At 40.0% G+C, this 21994-nt stretch overlaps 2 long non-coding RNA genes across 2 annotated transcripts in view; one reads left to right on the top strand and one right to left on the bottom strand.

Annotated features, from left to right (window-relative positions):
* Nucleotides 1-1085: 1085 nt before the first annotated feature.
* Nucleotides 1086-5244, bottom strand: LOC133050779 (uncharacterized). Its single transcript, XR_009691694.1, has 2 exons — nt 4820-5244; nt 1086-2168 (listed from the first exon to the last, which is right to left on the bottom strand). It is a non-coding gene; the product is annotated as an uncharacterized LOC133050779 (long non-coding RNA).
* Nucleotides 5245-16594: 11350 nt separating this feature from the next.
* LOC133051042 (uncharacterized) overlaps nt 16595-21994 on the top strand; it is a 92889-nt gene continuing 87489 nt past the window's right edge. Inside the window, exons 1-2 of the long non-coding RNA XR_009691758.1 lie at nt 16595-16695; nt 19103-19146. This is a non-coding gene — a long non-coding RNA (uncharacterized LOC133051042). The remainder of the gene's footprint in view (nt 16696-19102; nt 19147-21994) is intronic.

The raw sequence follows: 21994 nt of genomic DNA, 5'->3' as shown, positions 1-21994 counted from the left end.
TTCCCTTGTGGCTCAGCTGGTAAAGAATCCACCTGCAATGCAGAAGACCTGGGTCTGATCCCTGGGTTGGGATGATCCCCTGGAGAAGGGAAAGTATACTACCCACTCCAGTATTCTGGCCTGGAGAATTCCATGGACTGTATAGTCCATGGAGTCGCAAAGAGTTGGACACGACTGAGCGACTTTCACTCACTCACAAGGTAGGGAGGTGGAGCAAATATGCTTCAAGAGAAATCATTTGAAATGTTTTTCTTTCTTGAATCCATAATTCAGGTTTTCCTACTTTCAGAGATTTCTTTTTTTCTCTGTAAATGTCTTTCGATTTTTTTCTAAGCTTCCGTATTCCTCATTAGCATGGGTGCTCTTTTTATCATGACTCCCTTTGTTATACCCACTCACAGGAAACTCCTTTAAGTCAAATGAAAATAGTGCCTTCACTTTATCCGACCTAAGATACCTGTGAAAGAGGTGATTCCTTTTTCCTTCCTCAGGGGTAAGCAGCAGGGTGCAGGCTGGCAGTGGGCACGGTTTTGCACAGGCTTTAGGAGTCTCAGGAGAGAGCAGGGATCGATAATAGATACATGAAGGATCATGGCCATCTTCAAGACTCCACCCGGAGCTTGTGTTAAAAGGTCACTCTAACTCCTAGAGTCAGGATCCAAATGAAGAAAGAGCTGAACTCTAGGGTCTAATTGAGGTGTTCAGGGTTATTACCCATAGGAAGCCTGTGCAGCACCGAATGATCAAAGGTGTGTGACACTGTAAAAGCAGGATATATCACCCTCCTATAGAGGAAGAGAAGAGGAAGAGCAATCTAGATAGAGGAGGCATCAAGTATTAAAGGGCCTGATAGAGCAGGCATTGGTGAGATTTCTAGGAGCAGAGTTAACTGACTTACTAATTGGATAAGAAACTTGAAGGGAGTGAATTTTTTTCAATGATCGTGAACCTCCTAGTTTGGATGACTTGTTACATAGTCATGCTCTCAATCAAGAAAGGAAATATTAGGAAGGAAGGAAGAGAGGATGCGAACTCACCACAGCTGTGCCTTGCCATCTCCAAGTAGGATTTCTTTGACTCCTTAATAAACCTCAATACAGGACATTTTATTGGAACTTAGTATCTTGCCCAGGGTTGCAAAGCTAAAGTGGCAGATCCAAGATTCAAATTCAGAACCCAGCAGCTATAGAATCAGTGACCTTTTGTTGCACCAAAGAGAACAGAACATAAAGCACACTGTCTTAGGATGCTTCTCATGCTGCTAGCACTGCACCCCAATAATAAAAATTATCCTATGTATTGAAAAGACCCCCCCCCCAATATTAATCATTGTAAGGACTCAATGTCTGCAACAACCTGCCCAGTCCAACTTTCTCGATTTACATCAAATGCAGTTTATTTAATTTAAACTTATCCACACAATTAAACCAGCAGACACACAGCACTGAAGTGTTTTCCTGTTTTGACGCAGCGAACCTCCCTTACTGGAAATTTTCAGATTAGTGCAGGGTCCTAATCTGTCCTTCCCTAGTGCAGGGTGCTGTTGCAGGCATGATTAACAGCCTCAGAGCCCAGATTGGCTCAGGTCCTGAACAATATTGCCAGGAGACCCATCAAGGTTATTTCCATTTCTCACTATGGAGAGCATAGGCCCTATGTTGTCCAAGATCCAAGCAGTGTATCTTAAAGCGTGGTTCCACAACTCTTCATCTGGGCTGAAGTTAATATAAGAATGTTTGTTGTTGTTCAGACGGTCAGTCGTCCAACTCTTTGTGACCCCGTGGACTACAGCATGCCAGTCTTCCCTGTCCTTCACCATCTCCCAGAGTCCCCTCTCATGTCCATTGAGTCAGTGATGCCATCCAACCATCTCATCCTCTGTTGTCCCCTTCACCTCCTGCCTTCAATCTTTCCCAGCATCAGGGTCTTTTCCAATGAGTTGGCTCTTCACATCAGGTGGCCAAAGTATTGGAGCTTAAGCTTCAGCATCAGTCCTTCCAATGAATATTCAGAGTTGATCTCCTTTAGGATGGACTGGTTTGATCTCCTTGCTGTCCAAGGAACTCCCAAGAGTCTTCTCCAGCACCACAGTTCAAAGACATCAATTCTTCAGCGCTCAGCCTTCTTTATGGTCCAACTGTCACATCCGTACATGGCTACCTGAAAAACTCCAAGTGTATTCACACAAATTATTGCAGAGTGATCCAAGAATCTGTATTCTAATGAACATCTAATATAATTTTCATATACTCTAACATTTGAAACAGCTGGTAGAGATGCGTGTAGACGGGTCACTGTTACCACTGTGTCCTAGATAGCAGAGGCTTTCTTCCCAAGGGAACAGGGAAGAACAGGTTCTTAGAAATACTTCTTTTTACAACCATATGTACTGTTCATTTGTTTTCTGTGAAAGTAAAAGTCTTGGTTGCTCTGTCATATCTGACTCTTTCTGACCACATGAACTGTAGCCCTGCCAGGCTCTTTTGTCCAGGCAAGAATACTGGAGTGGGTAGCCATTCTCTTTCCAGGGGATCTTCCCAACCCAGGGATCAAACCTGGGTCTCCTGCATTGCAGATGGATTCTTTACTGTCTGAGCTACCAGGGAAGCCCCTTGTTTTCTATAAGTGATGCCATAAACTTGGCCTGTATGGATGCTCATGTTTAGTCACTCAGTCGTTGTCTGACTCTGCGACCCCATGGACGGTAGCCTGCCAGGCTCCTCTGTCTGTGAGATTCTCCAGGCAAGAATACTGGAGTGGGTTGCCATTTCCTTCTCCAGTCCTCTGTGCACTGGTGCTGAATCAAATCTCAGAGTTGTGGGTGAAGTAGAAAAGAATTTCTTTGCCAGGCATAGGGGGACATAGCCAGCTTGTGCCCTAAAAAACTGTGTCCCCACCCAGGAGGATTTCGTGAGGAGTTTTATAGCAATGGTTACTGATAGGGATCAGGGCATGTGCAGGGACTATAGTCTTTTAATCTGACTTCAGATGGTCTGCTGATAAGCTTCTCAAGGTTATTAAACTGATCTTCTTCGGAAGCAGGATGCTACCATCTCCCATTTTTTGGAGGTTTTTTTTTTTTTACTATAAAGAGCTCAAAGATATTATGTGTATCCCTTGAATTTGGAACCAGGACCCTGACCCAAAGTTGCATTGTTGTTTTTGACTCTTCCTTCTTTGTCTCTGCACCCCTTCCCTTTCCTGATCACCAGCTCTTTGATACAGTCAAGATACCCAGGTGATAGCAACAACTTTCTAAAAAGCTGCCTTTATCTGGTTAAAAGTGTATATGCTCTGGTGAGAGGGATGTTTAATATTCTATAAAACACTGGTGTTTCATTTTCATGACATTGTCCTTTTTAAATTTATGTAGTTGTAACCTGTGGTGATTTTTGTTGAAGTTGGCCAAGAATATTTTTCTTCCAAGTAATGCACTTGTAAAATGTTGTGCTGGGCTATCCCAAAACAATGCTCAACCAGTGAAACTAGAAGCAAAATGTGCCCCAGAGGAAGCACAGCTTGTCATCATCACTGATTTTTTTTTACAGTATCGTATGAAACCAAGAGTGATCAAGAAAGAGCAAAGCCAAGTGCTTCTGTGGGCAAATTTTTCGCTTCAAAATATTGTTTCTATATTTATAGAACGATCAATAAAATAATTTGATGGATGCACCCATCCTTGCTGTTACCAGTGAGAGGTATTGATTGAAGACCCTCAGCCAAAAACGTTATGCCCAGAAAACTATACTTAGTATTAAAATGGAGTCCTTTTTGAGAGATACCTCAATAAACATTTGATAAATAAGCACAATAGATCTGTTCTACTCACTGCAGCCCGAGTGTACCTTCCAAAATGACATGTTTTGTAGCTTGTCATTATGATGAAGATTAATCTGAGAGTATCAGTCAAAGGATTGTGACACAAAATTAGTGTAAAATCTCAAAGAAATGAGGATTAGCCAGATTTTGTTATTCTTAAAACATAGCTGAAAAGTTGAGAGAGACTCAGCTTCCTTGTCATTTGTCTCTACAACATGAAACAATGACACTCTCTGATGGTTTTGCTTTCTTGGTAGCTCAGTTGGTAAAGAATCCACCTGCAATGCAGGAGACCCCAGGTCAATTCCTGGGTTGGGAAGATCCACTGGAGAAGGGAAAGGCTTCCCACTCCAATACTCTAACCTGGAGAATTCAATGGACTGTATAGTCCATGGGGTCGCAAAGAGTCGGACACAACTGAGCGACTTTCACTTCACTTCATTAAGTTTACTGGCCCCTTCCCTGCAGTGGTTTAGAGACTAAGGTAAATGCATCTGAAAACATAGGGACTAATCATCAATTAATGACACACATATATACAAAAGCCATTAATGGTGGAGAGTGGGGTGGGTAGAGAAGAGGCTGGATCTGGACTGGACTAATCAGGAAGGTTTCCTGGAAGAAGTGGCTGTTGAGCTGAAGGAACCTTGATAGGAATTAAGCAGGGAGCAGATGGTGGGACGAAAGTACAGGAATACCTCTCATTATGAGGGAAAAGCACGTTTGGTAGATGGTGTGCTGAGAAATAATCATTGGAAAATACTTGTTTTTAAAAAGGAATGAAAATAAGGCTGAAAAAGTGAATTCACTGAAAACAAGACATTCCTTGAGGATTACGGGGTACATGGCAACATCTTCTGCCCTGGGGATTTCAAAATAGATGCTCCTGAGAGTAAAAGGACCAGCGTACAGTTGAAAGCCCCTCTTGGCATCCACCACACACTGAAGTCCAACGGGGAAACAGTGGCAATATGAATTTGCATCACAGCAAAGCAAATACCTTAACACAGCGCAGTCCTGCAGGACAGTCCTTCCGCAGTCCCACGACCACCGAGGGTTTCATTGACTCCTCTCAGCCCTTCCCAGTTGTCTTAATATCTTGCTGGCTCTTCTCCCTCCTTCTCTCTGACCTTTACCCACTTTTGCCCCCTTTCATTTAGAGCTGGGAGAAACAAATGAGAAATCCCCCTCTTCCTCCCGTGCTTAGCGGCTTCACGGTCCGCTGGCATCTTGCTGCCCACGGCGCTCTGCGCTGCGGGGGAAGGGAGAGCACAGCTCAGAGGCGGTTCTCTCCGCAGAGCAGTTCCGGGGCTAGCTGCGGAAGTCCTAAGAAAAAGTCAACTTCACTGCACATAGGACAAACGAGGACTAGAGAAAAAAGTATTTTTCCAGGTTCTCTTAGCTTCCCCTGTAGCTCAAGCTCTGTGTCCCCCTGACTTCGACACACCGCCTACACGCTCTTTGTAAAGAGCAGCTGGTTTATTTCCTGGTGACCAGGCCCCGCCTCCCTCAACCCTTTTCTCTTCTCTGCCCCCTCTCTCCCCTGTGGTGATGAGAAAGGAATAGCACGCCCCCTGCCAAGAAAAGTCACTTAGGACCTGGTGTCCTTTGCAATGCTCCCTGGAAGCAACTAATATTCATTACTGGTTAATGACATCTTGCCCAACATAATGTGGATTTTACATTCACATAGCTTCTCTTATGTAATTACCTCCATAACCTTGTGAGAGAGGTATAATTATCCCCATTTTTATAGATGTGGGAAACGCAAGATTTGAGAAATGAAATAACCTGTCCAAGACAAGACAGAATAAAGATTTGAAACCAACTCTGTCTTTAGAGATTTAAGAATAACTTAGCTTGACTCCTTACTACTTTCTACTATCTTGGCTTCTCTTCCAAATTTTTCTTCAGTTTTTGGCTTGACTGAGAGAAGAATTGCAGCTGTGTTCATGTGAACATACCACTAGCATGTCATCTCTTAAATTACTATTAAAATTACAAATATGTTTTATATTAATGATCCTCTTTATGCATTTCCCTATGCTGCATTCACACAAAACACCTGTCAGTTTATCTCTGCTTTTTCATTTTCTGTGCTGAGGATTTCTTTAGATCATGTCCTACATTACATAATTCAGACTCATCCCTCTCAGCTTGCAACTGTACTCTCAGTGTATCCCTAAAAACACTCTTATTAAATAGAACCAGTAGGATGTGTATCTATAAACACAGAGATTATAAATATCAAACAAAAGAGAGATGCATTTTAAGGAACAGGTCCTAAGGACTATGAAAGCAAAAGCAAAATCTGCAAGGTGGGCTGGCAGGCTGAAGATCCTAGAAAAAATTTCAATTTGGGTTCGAAGGCAGGCTCAGAGACAAAATTTCTTCTTCTCTTAGGGCTTTTGGTCTGTTTTCCCTTAATGTCTTCAACTGGTTAGATGTGGCCCACCCACCATATGGAGCATTATCTGATTTTACTCGAAGTGTAATGATTTAGTATTAATCCCACCTCAAAAACTTCTTTACTGAAACATCTAGAATAGTGTTTAACCAAATATCTGGATACCATGTCATACCCATGTTGACACAAAATTAAGCATAACAACTACTTTCTCCCAAGCCATTTCTTCTACTTAGGTGCATATTTGCAAGTGCAGGGGAAGAAAAAAATGACCTGAAGTATATACACTGAGCGACTGGAGAGGATACATCACCTTGGGCAGTGGGGGGAGGGGAGAAAATTACATTTTTGGTAGGACTGTTCTTCATTGCTTGAATTTTTTCAGAGTGCATTGTGATCACTATTACTTATACAGTCATTCCTTGGTATCTGTGGGGGATTGGTTTCAAGACTGTCATGGATACCAAAATCCACAGATGCTCAAATATCATAGTCAGACATCCATATCCATGGTTCTGCATCCATGGATTTAACCAACTATGGATCATGAGGTAGTGGAGTATTATTTTTAAAAATACTGGCATATAAGTAGAACCAAGCAGTTCCAACCTGTTGCTCAATGGTTAGCTGCATTTTCAAATTAGTTTTTAATCAAAATGGAATATACCTACAGTTAAAGTAGAGCAATAGTACAAAGCTTATGAGGAATTTCCTAAGCATCTGTTCCACCACTCCCTACCTTCTGATTCTCATTTCCCTCAGGCTTTCACTTTTTACTCTTTGCTTTTTTTTTCCTGGTTTTAATTTCTGTTTTCAGTAGCACATTTTTGCAGCTGCATCTTGCTATTCCAATTTGAGACATTATCTCTTGACACAACTCTTTACCAGGTAAGTTGGAGTTTTGCATTACCTCCTCCAGTACTTTCTCCAAATTTCCCTTATTCCATTCCCTACAAACCAGGCCAGATTTGGGTTAAATATATATTTAGTGTTACATTATTATGAGAGCATAAGCAATATATTATTTTATAATTAAATTTCTTTTCCTATACAACTCACTGCCCCCCAATGTCCAATTTGATTTTGTTTACTTAGTTTTCTATGTTCTTATTGTTAATTTACTTCCATAATATTACATATCTAAAACTTGTCTTAATACAGTATAACACATAGCTAACCTATCAGTTTAAATGTTTTCCTCAAAGTCAGCACTTTGAAACTACTTCCATTCTAGTCCTAATCACATACTAGTTATTATTTAATAATTTATTTTCTGTTTATTTTATCTGAATTAGTTTTTGGAACCCTTATTAAGGGATATTGTAACTCCTCATCTGATTCCATTATTTTCTTATTTTTTCTCTCCTATTTTCGTGTTTTCTGTTCTTGTTTTGTTTAATTTCTAAGGTATATCCTCAACATTGCCTTCCAACCTATTATTGAATCTTTTATTCTATTTCTGTATTTCAAGAGTTTGTTCTTATTCTCAGAATATACCTTTCTCTAATATCTTGCTCTTTGGGGGAGGGTTTTTTTAAAAATATATATATTACTGAAGGAGAGTGAAAAAGCTGGCTTAAAATTCAACATTCAAAAAATGAAGATCCTGGCATCCAGTCCCATCACTTCATGGCAAATAGATGGTGAAACAATGGAAACAGTGACAGACTTTAGTTCCTTGGGCTCCAAAATCACTGCAGATGGTGACTACAGCCATGAAATTAAAAGACGCTTGCTCCTTGGAAGAAAAGCTATGATAAACCTAGACAGCAATTAAAAAGCAGAGACATTGCTTTGCCAACAAAGGACTGTATAGTCCAAGCTATGGTTTTTCCAGTAGTCATGTATGGATGTGAGAGTTGGACCATAAAGAAAGCTGAGCACCAAAGAATCAATGGTTTTGAACTCTGGTGCTGGAGAAGACTCTTCAGAGTCGCTTGGACTGCAAGGAGATGCAACCAGTCAATCCTAAAGGAAATCAGTCCTAAATATTCATTGGAAGGACTGATGCTGAAACTGAAGCTCCAATACTTTGGCCACCTGATGCAAAGAACTGACCCCTTGTAAAAGACCCTGATGCTGGGAAAGATTGAAGACAGGAAGAGAAGGGGATGACAGAGGATGAAATTGTTGGATGGCATCACTGACTCTATGGGCATGAGTTTAAGCAAGCTGTGAGAGCTGGTGATGGACAGGGAAGCCTGGTGTGCTACAGTCCATGAAGTCTCAAAGAGTTGGACATGACTGAGTGACAGAACCGAACTGATAGTTGACTTACATTGTTTCAGGTGCATATCAAGGTGGTTCAGTTATACAAATATACATATATTATTTTTGAAATTATTTTCCATCATAAGTTATTGTAAGATATTGACTAGAGCTCCCTGTGCGATACAGGAAACCTTATTGCTTTAATTAGAAATCTAACTTTCTATTCATACTGAGTCCGACAAGTGGAATGAAAATGTCATAATATTTTTTAGTTAGGCAAAAATTCATAAGTTTTCTAAAATATATTTACATATTTATATATATGTATAGAAAAGCTATTCTACTACACTTGATAGAAGTTTGATAAAGAACATCAAAAAAGGAAAAAGAAGAGATAAGAAATTGGAAAACATAAACTAAATGAAATGGGAGCATTAAATATGAAATAGAAAAAATGAAACAAACTAGAAAAAAGTAAAAGATCATCATATAGTATAGTTGTTTTTAGTCATGACTGCTCATTAGAAACATCTGGAGCTCTGGGGAAAAAAGAAATGCCTAAGCATTTGTATTTTTCAAAAAAATTCAAGATAATAATTTTGATATGCATCTGGATTTTAAAAAGTAATTACAGGTTTTTCAATTAGATCCTAGTTTTGGTGATAATAGACTTCTATTATATTTCTGTTGACCAATTATGATACAATGGTACTGCATGCATACATGCTAAGTCACTTCGGTCGTGTCCGACTCTGTGCGACCCTACAGACAGCAGCCCACCAGGCTCCTCTGTCCACAGGATTCTCCAGGCAAGAATACTGGAGTGGGTTGCTATTTCCTTCTCCAACAATGGTATTAGGTGAGTAAAAGTTACATAATTACAACAGTAAAAGATGTCTTCACAATCAATGTGTGTGTGTTAGTCATTCAGTCAAGTCTGACTCTTTGCAACCCCGTGGATGATAGCCTGCTGGGCTCCTCTGTCCTTGCCTGGATTTCTCCAGGCAAGAATACTGGAGTGGGTTGCCATTTCCTTCTCCAGGGGATGTTCCCAACTCAGGGATTGAACCTGGATCTTCTGCATTGGGAGGCAGAGTCTTTACTGTCTAAGCCACCACTTTTAATTGGCAATCAATAGCCAGGCAAACAAACAAACAAACAAACAAACATAATTACTGCCAGCCATCACAGAAAAGTAACAATCTAATCACAAGGACCACATCCTTGTCTAACTCAATGAAACTATGAGCCATGTCATGTAGGGCCACCCAAGATGGACGGGTCATGGTGGAGAGTTCTGACAAAACGTGGTCCACTGGAGAAGGGAATGGCTAACCACTTCAGTATTCTTGCCTCGAGAACCCCATGAACAGTATGAAAAGGCAAAAAGGACAGACACTGAAAGATGACCTCCACAGGTTGGTAGGCACCCAATATGCTACTGGAGATCAGTGGAGAAATAACTCCAGAAAGAATGAAGACACAAAGCCAAAGCAAAAACAACACCCAGTTGTGGATGTGACTGGTGATGAAAGTAAAGTCTGATGCTATAAAGAGCAATACTGCATAAGAACCTGGAATGTTAGGTCCATGAATCAAGGCAAATTGGAAGCAGTCAAACAAGAGATGGCAAGTGTGAACATCAACATTTTAGGAATCAGTGAACTAAAATGGACTGGAATGGGTGAATTTAACTCAGATGACCATTATATCTACTACTGTGGGCAACAATCCATTAGAAGAAATGAAGTAGCCATCATAGTTAACAAAAGAGCCCAAAATACAGTACTTGGATGCAATCTCCAAAATGACAGAATGATCTCTGTTTGTTTCCAAGGCAAACCATTCAATATCATGGTAACCCAAGTCTATGCCCTGACCAGTAATCCTGAAGAAGCTGAAGTTGAATGGTTCTATGAACACCTCCAAGACACTCTAGAACTGACACCTAAAAAAGATGTCCTTTTCATGATAGGGGATTGGAATGCAAAAGTAGGAAGTCAAGACACTTGGAGTAACAGGCAAATTTGGCCTTGGAGTACGGAATGAAGTAGGGCAAAGGCTAACTGAGTTTTGCCAAGAGAACGCACTGGTCATAGCAAACACCCTCTTCCAACAACACAAGAGAAGACTCTACACATGGACATCACCAGATGGCCAACATTGAAATCAGACTGATTCTATTCTTTGTAGCCAAAGATGGAGAAGCTCTATACAGTCAGCAAAAACAAGACTGGGAGCTGACTGTGGCTCAGATCATGAACTCCTTATTGCCAAATTCAGACTTAAATTGAAGAAAGTGGGGAAAACCACTAGGCCATTCAGGTACAACCTAAATCAAATCCCTTATGATTATACAGTGGAAGTGAGAAATAGATTTAAGGGACTAGATCTGTTAGACAGAGTGCCTGATGAACTATGGTTGGAGGTTCATGACATTGTACAGGAGACAGTGATCAAGACCATCCCCAAGAAAAAGAAATGCAAAAAGGCAAAATGGTTGTCTGAGGAGCCCTTACAAATGGCTGTGAAAAGAAGAGAAGCCAAAAGCAAAGGAGAAAAGGAAAGATATACCCAGTTGAATGCATAGTTCCAAAGAATAGTAAGGAGCTATAAGAAAGCCTTCCTCAGTGAGAAAGAAATAGAGGAAAACAATAGAATGGGAAAGACTAGAGACTTCTTCAAGAAAATTAGATACCAAGGGAACATTTCATGCAAAGATGGGAACAATAAAGGACAGAAATGGTATGGACCTAACAGAAGCAGAAGATATTAAGAAGAGGTGGCAAGAATACACAGAAGAACTATACAAAAAAGATCTTCATGACCCAGATAATCACAATGGTGTGATTACTCACCTAGAGTCAGACATCCTGGAATGCAAACTCTAGTGGGCCTTAGGAAGCATCACTAGGAACAAAGCTAGGAGAGGTGATGGAATTCCAGTTAAGATATTTCAAATCCTAAAAGATGATGCTGTGAAAGTGCTGCCCTCAATATGCCAGCAAATTTGGAAAACTAAGCAGTGGCCACAGGACTGGAAACGGCCAGTTTTCATTCCAATCCTTAAAAAAGGCAATGCCAAAGAATGCTCAAACTACTGCACAATTGCACTTATCTCACACGCTAGTAAAGTAATGCTCAAAATTCTCCAAGCCAGGCTTTAACAGTACGTGAATCATGAACTTCCAGATGTTCAAGCTGAATTTAGAAAAGGCAGAGCAACCAGAGATCAAATTGCCAACATCTGCTGGATCATCACAAAAGCAAGAGAGTTCCAAAGAAACATCTATTTCTGCTTTATTGACTATGCCAAAGCCTTTGACTGTGTGGATCACAACAAACTGTTGAAAATTCTTCAAGAGATGGGAATATGACACCACCTGCCCTGCCTCTTGAGAAATCTGTATGCAGGTCAGGAAGCAACAGTTAGAACTGGACATGGAACAACAGACTGGTTCCAAATAGGAAAAGGAGTATATTAAGGCTGTATATTGTCACCCTTATTATTTAATTTATATTCAGAGTACATCATGAGAAATGCTGGGCTGGATGAAGCACAAGCTGGAATCAAGATTGCTGTGAAAAATATCAGTAATCTCAGATATGCAGACAACACCACCCTTATGGCAGAAAGTGAAGAAGAACTAAAGAGCCTCTTGATGAAAGTGAAGGAGGAGAGTGAAAAAGTTGGCTTAAATCTCAACATTCAAAGAAATGAAGATTATGGCATCCAATCTCATCACTTCTTGGCAAATAGATGAGGAAGGAATGGAAGCAGTGACAGACTTTATTTTTTGGGGTGCCAGAATTGCTGCAGATGGTGACTGCAACCATGAAATTAAAAGATGCTTGCTCCTTAGAAGAAAAGCTGTGACCAACCTGGACAGCATATTAAAAAGCAGAGACGTTACTTTGCCAACAAAGGTCCATCTAGTCAAGGCTATGGTTTTTCCAGTAGTCATGTATGGATGTGAGAGCTGGGACTACAAAGAAAGCTGACTGCTGAAGAATCGATGCTTTTGAACTGTGGTGTTGAAGACTCTTGAGAGTCCCTTGGACTGCAAGGAGATCCACCCAGTCCATCCTAGAGGAGATCAGTCCTGGGTGTTCATTGGAAGGACTGATGTTAAAGCTGAAACTCCAATAGTTTGGCCACCTGATGTGAAGAGCTGACTCATGTGAAAAGACTCTGATGCTGGGAAAAATGGAAGGTGGGAGGAGAAGGAGACGACAGAGGATGAGATGGTTGGATGGCATCACGGTCTCAATGGACATGAGTTCGGGTAAACTCTAGGAGTTGGTGATGGACAGTGTGGTGTGTCATGGTGCAGTCCATGGGGTCACAAAGAGTCGGACATGACTGAGCAGTTGAAATGAACTGAACTGAACTGCAAGCCATAATGAGAACATGATTAACTTAACAATATAAAATAATCACATACAATTTTGAGGTGGGAGAGTCAAGCAGAGTGATGTGGTAAGTGGAAGTGCATATATGCACATGTTTTCATCCACCCAATCAGTGTATATCTTTTGGTTGGTGCATTTAATCCATTTACATTGAAGGTAATTATCAATGTGTATGATATCCAACCAGTCCATCCTAAAGAAGATCAGTCCTGGGTGTTCATTGGAAGGACTGATGCTGAAGCTGAAACTCCAATACTTTGGCCACCTCATGTGAAGAGTTGACTCATTGGAAAAGACCCTGATGCTGGGGGGCATTGGAGGCAGGAGGAGAAGGGGACGACAGAGAATGAGATGGCTGGATGGCATCACCGACTCAATGGACATGAGTTTGAGTAAACTCTGGAAATTGGTGATGGATAGGGGGGCCTCGCATGCTGCAATTCATGGGGTCAGAGAGAGTCCGACATGACTGAGCAACTGAACTGAACTGAACTGATGATCCTATTACTATTTTTTAAATTGTTTTGGGTTTATTTTCTATAGATCTTTTTCTTCTCTTGTGTCTCCTGCCTAGAGAAGTTCCTTTTGCATTTGTTGTAAATCTGGTTTGGTGTTGCTAAATTTTCTTAACTTTTGCTTGTCTAGAAAGCTTTGCTTTTTCCATCAAATCTGAAGAAGCGTCTTGCTGGGTAGAATATTCTTGGGTTGTAGCTTCTTCCCTTCCATCACTTTAAATATATCATGCCATTCCCTTCTGACTTGTAGAGTCTCTGTTGAAAAAACCGGCTGATAGCCTGATGGGGGTTCCCTTGTATGGTTTTTGTCATTTTTCCCTTGTTGCTTTTAATATTTTATCTCTGTCTTTAATTTTTGTCATTTTGATTACTATGTATCTCAGTATGTTCCTCCTTGGGTTTATCCTGCCTGGGACTCTCTGTGCTTCCTAGACTTGGTTGACTATTTCCTTTCCCATGTTAGGAAAGTTTTCAGTTATTATCTCTTTTAAATATTTTCTCAAGTCCTTTCTCTCTTCTTCTAGGACCCCTATAATGAGAATGTTATGCGTTTAATGTTGTCCCAGAGGTCTCTGAGGCTGTCTTCATTTCTTTTCATTCTTTTGTCAATATTCTGTTTTATGGCAGTGATTTCCACCGTTCTGTCCTCCAGGTCATTTATCCATGCTTCTGCCTCAGTTATTCTGTTATTGATTCCTTCTAGTGTATTATTCATCTCTGTTTGTCCATTCTGGGACATAATAGACAACTCTGAGACATAACAAACAGCTTTTTCATCGTGATTAATTTTCTATAACATGGTTTTTGTTTTAGCTGCTGTGAGATTGTGCTTCTTGCTTCTTCTGTCTGCCCTCTGATGGCTAAGGCTAAGAGGCCTGTGTGAGCTTCTTGATGGAAAGGACTGTTGATGGGAAAAACTGGGTCTTGCTCTAGTGGCAGGGCCTTGCTCATGTAGCTTTAATCCAATTACCTGTTGATGAGTGGGGTTGCACTCCCTCCCTGGTAGTTGTTTGGCCTGAAGCAACCCAGCCGGGGTGTCTATGGGCTCTGTGATAGGGTCAATGGCGAACTCCAAGTGGGTTTGTACCAAGGGGGCTTGAGACTTTCCAGTGCTGCCATCCCTGTGTTGAGCCCCTGCCAGCCCACACCTCCACAGGAGACCCTCCAACACTAGCAGGTAGTTCTGGCTCAGTCTCCTGAGGGGTCACTCCCCCTCTACTCTGGGTCTTGGTTTATGCACAATTTTGTTTGTGCCCTCCGAGACTGGAGTCTGTTTCCCCTAGTCCTCTGGAAGGTCTATAATCAAATCCTGCTGGCCCTCAAGGCCAGATTCCCTGGGGATTCCCAGTCCCTTTGTTGGATCCCCAGGCTGGCAAGCCGGATGTTGTGTTGAGAACTTATTTGGTATTGTTATTGTTCTCCAGTTTGTAGCTTACCTATCCGGCGGGTATGGGATTTGATTTTATTGTGATTGCGCCCCTCCTACCGTCTCGCTGCAGCTGCTTCTTTGTCTTTGGACATGTGGTATCTTTTTTTTTTTTTGGTGGGTTCCAGCATCCTCCTGTTGATGGTTGTTCAACAGCTAGTTGCAATTTTTGTGCTATTGCACACAAATTGCGCTTTAGGAGATAAGCGCATGTACTTATTCTCCGTCATCTTGAACCAGAAGCCTCTATCTTGTTCTTTCTTCATGAAGCAGTATTTCTCTGTCTCTTTAAACTTTTCTTCAGCTTACTGCATTTTTCTTGATTCTTCCAAATATTATTCTGCTTCATTTGGTTTCTTCCTTTCACATCAGATGATTTCCTTGAACACCAGGTGATTTTTTTTTAAGTCTATTGAATTTGTTACAATACTGCTTATATACTGTGTTTTGGGTTTTTGGCTAAGAGGCATGTAGAAATCTCAGCTCCCTGACTAGGGATCAGAGATCAAAACCATACCCCCTTCATTGAAAAGTAAAGTCTTAACCACTGGACACCAGGGAAACCCCACACAAATTTACAATGAACCTTGTTCTTTGTCAATTTTATTAATCTCTTTCTGTGGCTGTGGGTGTAGCCTCATTTGGAACATAATGACTAACGTCTACCAGCACAGTTCTTTGTGACACTTGATATCAGCTCAGATGGTCCAGATCTCATTTCCTTCTCTAGTGATGACTGTATGCACTGGGACTTCCCTGATGGTCAGTGGCTAAGACTCTGTGCTCCCAGTGCAGGAGACCTGGGTTTGACCCCTGACCAGGGAGCTAGATCACACATGCCTCAACTATGACCCAGCATAGCCAAATACATAGATTTTTTTTTTTTTTTTACAAAAAGGACTATACACATTTCTTTACCTTTACCTCCTAAGAGTTCTTGACTTTTCTATTTTCACTATTTTTAAACATCTGTTGATCAACTAGTGCCACCTACAACATACTTCTTTCACTGTCCAAGCAGTTCAGCCCAGAGTACGTGCCCAAAACATCCTCTTTGAAAAGAACGTTCCTCAACTGAGGTCTCTAGAGTTTGTCAAACTGTGAGCGTAAAATGGTTTTAATATTTCACTACTTTTTGCCTTTTACAAATAATTTCTCTCCTTTGGACTATTGTATCAGTATTTCATTTTATAGAGAAAAATGAAAGGTTCAGTTTTGTCACAGTTATGTTAAACATGATGAATTTTACTTCAAATGAAAAATTTCAGAGGTTCTATTGATTTTTAAAAAAGCCACATGAAAAACTTAGCTTTTTTTCATGTACTGTTTTTTAAGGATTTTATCCTTAGGAATCATCCACATGGTTTAAGGCATAAAACTACAGTGTCCTTCCCAGCTTGGCCTCCCACTCCCCCAGGTCCCTCTGTGAAGGCAGTTTTTCCAGCTTCTTGTCTTCCTTACAGGGAAACTGTATACATGTAAGAGAAAACGTATTTTCGTAGAAGTGGTAGTTTGTAAAACACATTGTCCTACATCTTGCTTTTCCCCCACTTAACCAAATAACTGAGCGATTGTTCCTTAGGTAGATAAAGCTCTCTTTTATGCTATACTTTACGGATGTGCCATAATTTACATAAACTGATCACCAGTGAAGCTTACAAACATTTGTGTTATCTTGCACATATAGCGGGCTTCCCTAGTGGCTCAGACCATAAGAATCTGCCTGCAATGCCAGAGACCTGGGTTCAATCCGTAGATTGAAAAGATCCCCTGGACAAGGAAATAGCAACCCACTCCAGTCTTCTTGCCTGGAGAATTCCATGGACAAAGGAGACTGGCAGGCTGCAGTCCACGGGATCACAAAGAGTCGAACACGACTGAGTGACTAACACTGGGAGAACACTGTATGTATAACAGTTTAGACACGCAGAATTTATCCATAGGTTCTGTAGTGTAGGATAAATCCCTAAAGCAAAGCAAAATGGCTTTAGTAATGTTTTAATTTCAATTGATAGCATTCTATGCATTTTATGAGGAAGTAGGTCTTAAGACCTGGAAATTGTGTCTGTAGTTGCGTTTGCTTGGTTTCACTATCTTCTTTTTCCTTTTCATATTCTCTTTGCTGAGTTTCTTTTCCTCCTGTCTCCCTCCCTTCTTTCCTCTCCTTCCTTTCTCCTCCCCTCCATTTGCTTTGATCACAGCAGCTTCTATTTGGTTTCTATTTGCCGATTGAGAGCTACTAACCACTAGGTGGTGGTACAAGAACATCGGGAGCAGTATTTTTGTAAACAGACGAAGAATCCGTTTTGACTTCCTGCTCAGCTTTTAAACTGCTATCCACTTGGGCCCTTTAATACCTCCTAAGGGACATCGTTGTGATCACTGTTTAGCAGTTGAGCCAACATAAAATTGATGTTGAGCTTTACAACAGCTGTTATAGACCACTTTATGCTGATGTTGAGACTTTTTAAAAATGCTCATGGCTTGAAAATGTTAACTCTTCGATTGGAATCTTAAGTTTTCTGAGTGATTTGAAGGGCTTGCTTGTATTTCTGACTGATTTACGAATCTTAAAATGTTACAGTGGAGACTACTTAGACTTTACCTTCATGCTTTATTTAGCTGGCTGAATGTTCCGTTAAAAAAACAAAAACGGCAGTTTCCTAGCTCCTTTCTATGGAAACAAAAAAAAGGCATTTGCTTACTGTGCTTTTACCCTATTGACTGCAATTCAGTGTTTTATGCAAACTTGTAACATTGATCTTCTTCTAAATAAGTAAAATAGGTGCTTTAAATGATTTTGAAATTTGATGTGAAAGTATTTTTTGTGGGTGAGTTTGCTTAAGAAGTGTTTGGAAGTCTATCCTGTCCTTTTTAATACTGTGAATCTGTGCTTAAATTTTTTTGTAGTGAATGATTCTCCTAAAATCTCTTTTTCACATACACACACATGAATCCAGCATAAATATTGAAAGATCTTTGCTTATTTTAGAATGGTGTGATCATTTACATTTACTCTATGAAATGCTGCATAAGTATTCAGTATAGGAGTGTGGTTATGTGAAATACTCTGATGGAGGACACACACAAGCTCTCATCCTGTGTAACATCCCTGTTGGATTTGTGAAAGTGGATATACAGCGACCTGCTTTGTCACAGAATGTTCATCAAGTGAACCTCATATGAAGTCAACCTCACCTCTTTCTGAGACATAACCTTACAACAAAGTACCTACTGACTTGCTTTGATGGGTCAGATATTTTTGGACAAGTGTTGAGGCATGTCACCTCATTTCCATAGCTATTAATAGCTCTACATATAATTCTTGCCAGTGCTCACTGGGTCAGAAAATGAAGAAGCAAACGTTTTGCTAAATTGTCTCACAGGTTTTAATGTTATTACTGCCTTCTTACCATTTAACATGTCTAATCTTCCTAATGAAATTCTGTGATCTAGTATCCAATAGGGATCTGTTATGGCATCACACCTGAAGCCTTCATTTAAGGCAATGGGTGTTTCACGAAAGGGAAAACTGCCTACTTTGTACCTGTTAACACATTAGGGGGAAAAAAAAATAATTGCAGGGTTCAGTTCAATGGAAAAGCACTAATTTAAAAGAATTCTCCCTTAAATGATGAAACCATTACAGCATTGTTCCAGGGAATAAAATCAACTGCAGCCGATTCCTTGATTTTATTAGGAAAGATAGCCCATTTGGTGATCTGCAATGTTTAAATCAATTGAACAATAGTGAAATCTCTCCCCTGAAATGGCTATTACACAGCTTGCAACCTTTTGTTCAGGAGATTAAGTTTGCATCTCCTCGCATTATCTCCTTGTAATTGGAAAACTTTCATTTTGACAGAGAAAATGTGCCAGTACCCCTGTGAGCTTTGCCACAAGCCAATACAGAATGCCATCTGGAGGATGCCTGCCCCAGTCATGCAACAGCCTCCTGTCGGCTTGTATCTGGAACTTTGCAACAGAACAACTAATAGCATCTTAAGCTCCATTTGTCTAGCTCGCTAGTGCTCTTGGCAGAGGTCATAACCAGCAGTGGTTTTGTTGATTTGCTGCATCAAATGTAATTAGGTTAAAGCACTCACTGACGGAGGCTCTGATAATGGCATAAAAGCCTCAGGCTTAAATTTACCCATTGTGTCAAATTTAAGTTTAGGTCAACAAAGACATACTAATTTCGTCACTGGAACAATAGAACTTAATAATTTTTAAAGATGCTTATTTGGGATAACAAGATTTCCCTTTCTTTGGATCTCACAATTGTCTCATGTTTTTCCTTTTATTTTTCAGTTGTCGGCTTCCAATGAAGTGGTTGCTATCTCCTGCTAGAAGAGGTTAGTGTTATAGTATGCTAGCCATACATCCCCTCTGAACCTTACTTTTGAGTGTTTTGTGGAAAATGATGAGATGTTTTTATCAGGATAGGTCAAATAGCTTTGAACTCTAGCAGTTTCATATTCAAAGGGTAGAGGTAACATTATTACTGACCCTTTAACCTTGCTTACTGGAAAACTCCAGGTGTGTCAGAAGCCTCTTTATAAATGAGTAAGTTTCAGGCTCTGAGTAAGATGGAGAAACCATTACTTGGGGTTGAATTTAGGGCAAAGCTGGGCCCAGGACATAAGACTCTTAGTTGCTACTGAGTCAAAAGAAAAATACAAAAACTTTCTGCAGAGAAGGAAAAATTCAGCAGGTATAAGGTTTAACAGTTTCCTGCATAAATGTGTAACAAGTCAGCAGGGGCCTGTGCAAGAGAGACAGAGCAGGGACTTGGTCTCAGCCGGGTGGTAGCTCTTCCCTGGAATGGCTGGGCTGATCATCTGGATGAAGCTTCTTAAAGAACTAGCAGAGGAGTAAAGTGTGGTGTCATATGCAAAATAATAGCTTGTGCATATTTTATTGACCTCTAAATTTCCTCTCACTTCTATTGATTGTCTAACATCTAACATCCCTCCAATACTAGAGCCTGCCAAGAAATCACTCTGAAATTCATGGGGGTGAGCGGGGGTGGTGGCAGGGATTTCTGTGGACTTTGTACCTCGCTGTAGAAGCTGTCTGAGTTTGAGTGTTCCAGGTACGCTGCTTTTGATAAAAGCAACAGACATAATGTGAGAATGAGGTTAAGTAAGTGTTTATTTGAGGATTTAATATCTCATACACTCTAGGAATAAAGCAATTATCATGCTGTTAATTTCATATTCATGTATGGCTTATTTATTTGTTGTTTACCTCTGCATAATGAAAATGCCATGGAAATCTGCATCTTCTGGTGCTCTAATTTTAAGTGATGCTAAATGTTATGTATAATTTTAAGTTACAGATTGCTAATTCCAGTCTATTTTAAATACTCTATGTAGGAGATGCCCCTATGTTCTTGCAGAATCCTTTTTAAGCAGAATCAAAGCGTAATTGTCTAAGTAATTACAGAATAGGTAGTTAATTAAAACATGAATTTTAAGCATATATTTTGAACTATATATTTAATGGAACCATATATATATATATATGTATGTGTATATATATATATATATATATATATATATATCTGCTGTACCTCTAAGATATATATATCTGCTGTACCTTAATTACTTTTTTGACAAATGTAATATAGGCAGAAGATAACAGCAGGTTGTGCCTGCTGGTAAATTATTTGTATCTGGTTTACTTATTATCTCATGGCAGAATCAGTGTTTGAAGTGGTTCTGAAAGCTCCAGGGCACTGCTATTTTCATCTCTTTACACGACATAATATTTTTAAAGAACCTGTCCTTGGCAGAATGCTAAGCCAATTCATCTTCTGGGAATATAACTAAGAAAAAGAAATTCATATCCAACGTATGTGCAGTCTCTCTCCAGTCTGGGAATCCACTCAAGTTACATGCCCCAAATTCTACTTCCTGACCTCCCTTACTCTTCTCTGCTGAATACCAGATCCATATCTGGTATGTCACACACATATCCAAGTTTGTCTAAATATTTTATTTATTCAACAAGTATTACTGTGTGCCCACCATGTACATAGATAAGGTCCCTGCTCCTGGGCTTCTGTGCCCGGAATGAGAGGATAACACACAGATGTGAAATACTGAATAAATCATACTGCAAAGTCAGTATACATTTAAATCCTCCAAAGGCACAGGCTGTTGAGGAAACTCATCTATGAACACCCTTAACACAGTCTGCAAAGCTTGGTGTGTGCCAGTTGTTCAATTTCCATTGTTATTTACAAAAGTGAAGCATTGAATTAAGAAAAAAAAAAAAAAGCACCATCTGCCTACCAGAGTAATAATGCTTGGTTTTATTCCCAAGCATATCAACCACTGGCTTGGCATTTTAACTAACAGAATCACTTTTCTCATTAGAGTGTGTCTGTGTCTACAAAGGACCTTTTTTCCCTGGTTGCTCATTTTAACATTTCTGCCCTCTGATTTAGCCTTTTGATGAACTTGAAAGCTTTCTATTTATTAGTATGGTCAGCTTGTCAAATGATTCTTGCATTCTAGGTAACTCATGTACAGACTACTGGCTTTTGCCAGTTACTTAGTAAATCCTTTTTATCAATTGACAGTTTTCTCAATATTTATACTGAGTGAGTAGTTTTTGCAGACACAAAAGGCATATATAGCTCTTAAAAGGTGCAAGTCAAAGAAAAAGAACATATAAAAATACTCTGTTTTAAGAAGAACCTTCTTATTGCCAGATTGAATGTTACATATTTATTCATTCAGTCAATCATTTACTCAACAAATATTTATTGAGTGTTGTGATGTGTCAACTACTCTGTGACTCACTGGAGATACAAAGATGAATAAATTATGCATGGTGCCTGCCCCACCCTCTATGAATTTAGAGGAAGTAAATAGCTCTGCCAGCTAGAAGCTTGTTACTCAAAGTGTACCTGAGGGCTGCACCTAGAAGCTTGTTAGAAATGCATAATCTCCTGCTCCGTCCAGAACTATTGAATCAGAATCTGTATTTTTAACAAAACACCCAAGTGAATTGAAGTTGGAAAAGCCAGAAGGATTATGGAATGCTTTATAGAAAAGCTTATAAACAGAAATCATCAAGTTTTATTAAAAAAGGAAGGGAGACACATTTAGGCAGGTTCTCATGCTTTCTTATTCAGTTTGGGCTGCTCTAAGAGAAATCAGAGACTAGGTGGCTTATCAACAACAGAAATTG

Source organism: Dama dama, chromosome 33, assembly GCF_033118175.1.
Source record: "Dama dama isolate Ldn47 chromosome 33, ASM3311817v1, whole genome shotgun sequence".
In the NCBI taxonomy this organism is placed as follows: Eukaryota; Metazoa; Chordata; class Mammalia; order Artiodactyla; family Cervidae; genus Dama; species Dama dama.
Note: the sequence above shows the minus strand (reverse complement) of the source record. Positions and strands in the feature narration are given on the sequence as shown.